The sequence below is a fragment of the Primulina eburnea genome, chromosome 6 (assembly GCF_022965805.1).
Source record: "Primulina eburnea isolate SZY01 chromosome 6, ASM2296580v1, whole genome shotgun sequence".
Classification (NCBI taxonomy): Eukaryota; Viridiplantae; Streptophyta; class Magnoliopsida; order Lamiales; family Gesneriaceae; genus Primulina; species Primulina eburnea.
In genome coordinates this window covers 2,288,545-2,295,915 of record NC_133106.1, presented here as the reverse complement: position 1 = coordinate 2,295,915, position 7,371 = coordinate 2,288,545, and positions in this window count along the sequence as shown.

The following is a 7,371-nucleotide window of genomic DNA, read 5'->3' as shown; positions in this document are numbered from 1 at the left end:
TCAGTTATGGAAATCATTGCATCAGTAGGAATGGATACCTCCAAAGTTGTTTTAACTCTTTGGGTCCTTGGTTTCTTCGCAATCTGAGGAGATGGAGTCTTCTCTGATCTGATGCACTCAATACTAATTTCCTTTTGGCGACCTTCAGTTGAGCCAACGTTTTGGCCTTCTTAACTGATTTAGGAGCTGCTAACTGAGTCCCAATTTCCTGTTTGATTTGCACAAACTGAGCAGGAGTTATGTCCATTTTGGTTTTGAGTGGCATCGTGTTCTTTGCATTGAACACCTTAAATTTCGATGACCTTTCAGAATCATCAGCCACTAATCCTTTTACTTTCAGCAGATAACTGATTTGCACAGCAAAACCCTTTGATTGTTTTGAAGACAGAAACATATTCTTCAGAATATTAAATATAAGGTGCTTCCAGTTGAGTTTGCGATCAGCCATAATAACAGAAATGGCCTGAAATTTCTCCATTGTGAGGGCAGCAAATGATCCAGCTTTTGCCAAAAGCCCTTTAGCAACTACATCAGCAAGCAACTGAACTTCATGCTTGAGTTCCTTTTTAGGATCAGAAACTTTAATCTTCCGTCCATCAGCAGAGAGAAGGGTTTGCATTTCTTCAATATCAGATGCTTTAACATCCGAAAGTTGTGCCAAACCATCAGAGGGTAAAGAAAATAATTCACCAAGAGAGTCTTCAGAGATGGTCAGCAACTGACCATTGACAGTAGAATTAATGTTTCCCTCAGAATCAATCACGCCAGTGGAGTAGAAATCCTGAAGTTCTTTGGGATATATGTTGACGCGATCCCGCCCACTAGATCTATGATTTTTCCCGATCTTTGAGACAAGTAATTGAGATAGGTGTGATAATCGCCTATAGATCACGCGGTCTAGCAACAATTGATCAACGGTAGGAACAATCGCGTTCAAGAGAACCTCCAAAGAACCCGCCCTTGGCAACCCTCGTGAAAATCGATCGACAAACGCCACAAAAGATAAATCTTTTGATAAGTTTGATTTGATACAACACAAAAGTTATAACGAAACTTAAGCTTGTGTTGAGAGAATTATCAATGATAAAATATCATAAAAGATGAATAATAATCAATGTTGTTTACAATGATGAAATTTTCGAGTATATATTGTCTCAAAATCAAAAGATATCAAATCTACTTGCCAAAATAATTAAAACTCTAAAATAGGAAAAATATTCTCGCCTAAAACTAAAGGACACGGACCCCGTGTAGGCCTCCAGATGAGGGTCCGTGTATACTCGGGAAAATACTCTTCGGGAAAACAATGGACACAGACCCCGTATAGAGGTCCGGAGCAGGGTCCGTGTAGACTCGGGAATTCTCCTTCTCGACTGTACTGGGCACGGACCCCGTGTGCAGGTCCGTGCTCGGGTCCGTGTACGCTCGGTCCTTCCAATTCTGCTTGAATGATGTTCCGTTGACCTCCAAACGTACTCCCATGCATCACGACTCTTTCAAGGCTTGTATCCTTGCTTGCAAGCTCTTCTCGATCACTCATGAGTCCACGTAATGAATCCTTGAATCTTCTACTAATCATTAGCACGTCATGCCTAGCCAGATTCACATCATACTCCCCTTCTTCAAAAAGATTTGTCCTCAAATCTTGCCCCCTGCACTAAAACGAAACAGGTTATTAATAACAAGGATGATATTATCAACATACTGTTGGATGCAATAATTGTCCTTGCTTGGTAGAGCGATCGAACCATGGTGCTTGTGACATCCCGAAAATTTGAGTTCCACATGAACCACGTGCGTGCAAGTTATTAAATTCCTCATGTATTTTATTAAATGGTTTTAATGCATGCTTAATTCATTGATTTGGGTTTTAATTCACGATTTAAGAATTTGCATAGTTTTAATATTTATATCTAATTGATGCATGTTAAAATTCTTTTCGAGTTTCATGTTTCATACGATTATTCGATGCGGGATCGAGGAAAAGACCGGTGACGATTTTAGGCAAATTTTATTGCGGTATTTTATTTTAAGTTAAGAAAGGGCATTTTAAATGATTTATTTGGTTTTTAGCTTTTTAAAGGCCTAATTTAATTATTAGATAATTATATGATTTCAAATTTTTAAAGTTGTAGCACTTGTGTATTTTATTTAAATTTAGGGAGGTTAGTAATTTAAGGAGGGATTTCTATTTTTACTACCATGTAATTGCTCAACATTTAATCTAACATTTTAGTAGCAATTTAGTTAGCCTTTTAATTAGCATTTTTAATTTTGTAATTAAGCAATAATCATTCCCTAAATTACTACCTAACTCACGCACACACACTTATACACACACCTACACGTCTAACACACACCACACACATACACATATTCTTTCCCCATTATTTTGGAGAGCAAACATAGGGTTCTAGGGAAAACTCAACAGCCGCCCCCTCCCTTCAAAGATTTCAGTAATTCTCGCCACTTTTCATCAAAGATATTAGTGCCGCGATCGTCCCGAATCAAGCCTCGCACCGTTTCCGCTTCGATATCGCCGGTTTGGTAACTTAGAGATTTAAAGGCACGTATATTCTGTTCTTGATGCATCGATCATGTCATATTATGCGTGCGTTGTTATTAAAAACATTTGTGCGATGTGTAGAAGTTTGAGCAATCATGTTTAAATCGCTTTTGAAGCCCTTTTTAGATCTGAAATTTATGTTTTTACTGTTCTGGTTAAAACTGCGACTTTTCTGTCGGGATTTTGAGAAAACTTTCAACTCGAAAATTGTAGAACTTTTCGATGCCTTCGATTTGATATAAAATTCGAGATTTTTAAATGAAAATTGAGTGAGTTATGATGTTTTTCGTGGGACTGCTCAAACTGCGACTTTTACGAAAATTGTGTTCTTGAAGTTTTTATGTTGCAGGCTTCGTTGGGGATCGACGGGTGATCGTTGCTGCGTCTAGGTATGATTAGTATGAGGTTGGGATGATAATTGATACGTCGTTTAGCGTCGATAAGCACTCGAATACATTAGAAGTCGTAGGAAACGAATTGGTGTCAACTGCTACGTTTTGAATGGTATGTGTCGTAGGGTGAACATCGTCGCTTTGGAATTTTGTACGAATATGGTTTGATGTTATGGCATGCTAGGATGAGTCTTGGGGTGTCGAATCGTGGTCTGTGCAATCGAGTCTAGACTGTTAAGCGAAACCTGTTTAGAATTTCCGAAGCTTTTCTTGTTCCGCAGGTACACGGACCCACGGATGGACCCTGGCACGAGGTCCGTGCCTTTGTTCCTTCTGGAGTGCATTTTTCCAGAGTCTACACGGACCCTGACACAGGGTGCGTGTCCACCCTTCTTTCCGAACCTTTCACCCGAGTCTACACGGACCCCTACACGGAGGTAGGCACGGGGTCCGTGTCCTTCATATTTTGGGAAAAATATTATAACACATTTGAGGTTTGATATCATGGTTTAGTACAACAATTTACAAGGTCAAGCCATGGGAAATTGTAAAATGTCCTAAGTAGTGATTGAACTCGAGAGTAGGTATGATTTCTACGTCTAAGTTATGCAAGTTAAGTATGCAATTTCATGTTAGTATGTCGCAGCGACGGCCCCGTTCGAAGTCCAATGAATCCCTCAACGCCAAGTAAGTATGTATGACGTGCAAGAAAATATTTTAAGTTTTTGAGGTATGCTAAATGTCTTGTGACCAAATTATGAATGGGTTTGGAAGTCGGTGAACGTGGCCGAGGACCTCTCCACCCCGTTAAATTATGAACGGGTTAGATCATGGTTGGAAAGCGTTAAATTATGAACGGAGACCAACCAGCCCGTTAAATTATGAACGGGGATCTCATGTATGTGGCAGTGGATACGTCCCTGTCAGCCCAGTACTGTGGTTTGTCTGATCAGGCGTTTATTATGTATGGGTCACTTGCTTTGAAACATCCTCTACGCAAAATGATGAAGTTATGTATGTTCAAGTATGCAGTATGTTTATGAAAGTTTATGTTGATGTCACGTCTAGTTAGGTACGTACGTATGTCCAAGTTTATTATGCAAGTTCAAGTTTCAAGTTATGTATATCCTATTTTAAAGAGCATGCGATTTTATTACGTAGTACTCGTTATTCCAGTTTATATGTGTTGAGTCTTTAGACTTACTAGACTTGATCGATGCAGGTGAGTATGTTGATGAGGAGACAGGAGGTGGCGACCAAGGGGCAGGCTTGGACTGAGCGGGAGGCTAACCCGAGGACCGCAAAGTTTATGTTTTTACGCAAATGTTAATTTTACTCTGATTTCTTGTTTCGAGGGAAATACTTTGAGCACACCTTTCGTGAGAAAACTTTATTTAAGCTATTTTGAGCAACCATGTCTTATGGGGGACTTGGTTGAGTTATTTTATGGCAGACATTGAAAGCATTTTTACATCCAAGAAAATTTTTAATTTTTCCGCAAATTTTGAGTGCGAAAAGTACGGTACGTTACAGTGCTTGTGCTGCTGTGCGGTTTAAAAAGATTTGAGTTGCACCATTACCACTAGCTATAGCTTTTGGTAAAGCGGTAAGCACTCGGTCCTACAATTGGTATCAGAACCAAGGTCATGGGTTCGATTCCCATTGATTGCAAGGAGTGCAATTATTGGGAGAGAGATTGTTGGGTGCAATAATTGTCCTTGCTTTGTAGAGCGATCGAACCATGGTGCTTGTGCTGCTGTGCGGTTTAAAAAGATTTGAGTTGCATCATTACCACTAGCTATAGCTTTTGGTAAAGCGGTAAGCACTCGGTCCTACACATACTTACCTTTAAACTCAAGTTTGTAGACGTTATCAGGTGCTCGCTTCATTATTACTGGAATCCCAACTTCACGGTCGCCTTCCCTATGTATTCATACATTGCTCCATACGATAAATAATACATGACACGAAATGACATTGGCAAAATCTCATTAAGCATCACGAAAATTAAATTCCTCCTCTTCTTAGACCTAGTTAACACACAAATGATATCCATACACGTGTACGACCATAGCTCACTAGGAATAAGACATAGTTCATGCATGATATAAGAATCTAGCCCAAATGTCAATCTCTTATATGCAATGCATGTTTTACAATCCAACTCAACATACCTCTTTATATGCAACCAACACATATAATCATGCATTTTATCAAAGATAAAAACACCACTATATGCATCACTGGTACGTAACTCATGCAATGAATATGGAATGAAGAATTTATTCTCCTTAAAATGGTACTCATTATGCACATAAAACTTCTCGCATTCAATCACGCAATTACCAACACCATCAACAACTAGATAAGGAACATACACGCAAAACACGTCACATGTGCTATCCATGCCACTAACATTCTCAATACATAACTCCATCACTTCGACAACTTGTGAAGAATCACAATCAATAGTACCGAAACTTAAAGCATGTGGTTCCTCACTCATATCAAACCCATAAAATCTAAAACTCACATAATTAATAGGGGAAAGTAGCTCATACCTCATAGTCGTTGCGTTGGCAACTAACCTTACCTCCTTGCGATCGCTCTCGCATTCGTGCGGCTCAGCCCATCGGGTTCTCCCTTCAACAAGACCCATTCGCCTCCTCGTCATGACAACTCCAAGATCCTGCAAATAAGAAATGACAATGCTCGGGATTGAACCGGCTATATCATCATTAGATATATAAACATCATCTATGTACAAAGGTACTTGGAGAGATTTATACAAAATTAAATCACACTCATACTCACTCTTTTGGGCCTTAAATTCATTTTTCTTTTCTTTTTTATTGGCCTCTTTTGCATATTCTTTTTCTTTTCTTTCTATGGCCATCTCACTCTTTTGATCACTCATTCTTTCGGCCATTTAAATTCTTTTTCGCTCTCACAATTAAATTGCATTTGATCATCAATAGTTACAATTGAAATAGGTTGATCAAGAACGGTACATGATGACTCATAATATGCGTGCAACAAATTATTGCTACTCTCTCCTTTCTCCTCCTTAGCACACACATTAGAAGAAAATTCACCATCTAAGGATTCACCCTCCACAGCACAACGTTCTATGCTCAAGTCAGAAATCAGTGGAATGCCAACCTCCTCAATTCTCTCAACCTACACTTTAGGCTCAACATCAATGCTCACTTCAACTCCACACTCGACTGCAACCTTAGATTCACATTCAACTACCACCTCAACCTCATCCTCAACCTCCACTTGAGATCCAAGCCCAACCGCAACATCAACCTCCATTTGAGATTTAAGCTCAACTGGCGATTTTACTACAGTCACCTCCTCACGTGGACATTGGGTGATATCATGCCCAACCTCTAAACACCAACAACAGATAATATCACAAGTACTAGAATTTGAGTTTTTAAATGTACCTTAATATTCATGTTTGCTAGCTTGACGCCTCGACTCCTTCCTTGGCCTAACAATGATTTTCTCTTCACTCGACCTTCGTGCGGATGCCAAAAACTCCTTCCACGAGTCACTTCCACCACCTCTCCTATTATTGTGATTTGGAACAAACTGCTTCCTCATCACCATTTTCATCTCATCCCAAGTAACTATAGAGTCATACCCACATCGCCTCCTACTTAGGACTAACTTATCCCACCAAGTAGTAGCATAATCGCAAACTCACTGCAAGCTCGTCTTACCTTCATTGTTTCGGTATAATCCTCCCGACTCTCAAATACACACTCCATTCTCTCTTCCTACTTAAGGTACGCCTTTGGATCGGCTTCCCCACTGAAAAATGGAATGGTCATCTCCGTGCCACTCAATCTATACCCTTCCCGGCTTCTGTACCCCTTATCCTCATCAAATCTCCTATCATCATAACGATCCACATGCAACCACTTATCTCCCCCAACTCTACTACCACGCCTATTCTCATCAACACGCAAATCATACATCTCCTCTTCTTCACACCTCCTATATTTTTTTTTGTAGAGGCTTAAACTCCTTCTCCCACATCCTATCCAACCCTCCTAGCATCGTTTTAAATTGACGTTCGTCAATCATTATACCTGCAAGAAAAGGTTAGTAGAAACAATAAAATAAATAAACTTCCTCACCACAAATCCTCACTGGTCACTCCAATGAAATTCACTCGCACTCGTCTTTTTTTTCCTCACCACAAAACCTCACAAATCACTCCAATGAAAATTCACTCCATTCAAATATTTTCACTCAAGTGAGAATTCTCAAGGGGCGCTTAAGTATCGTGGCTTCCACGTATTAAATTTATGAGATCAATCCTGTGACGCTTGAAATTCGACTCACTCAGACCACACAAGAATAAGAAACTTTGGAAATCGACAAGAATGCGACTAAAAG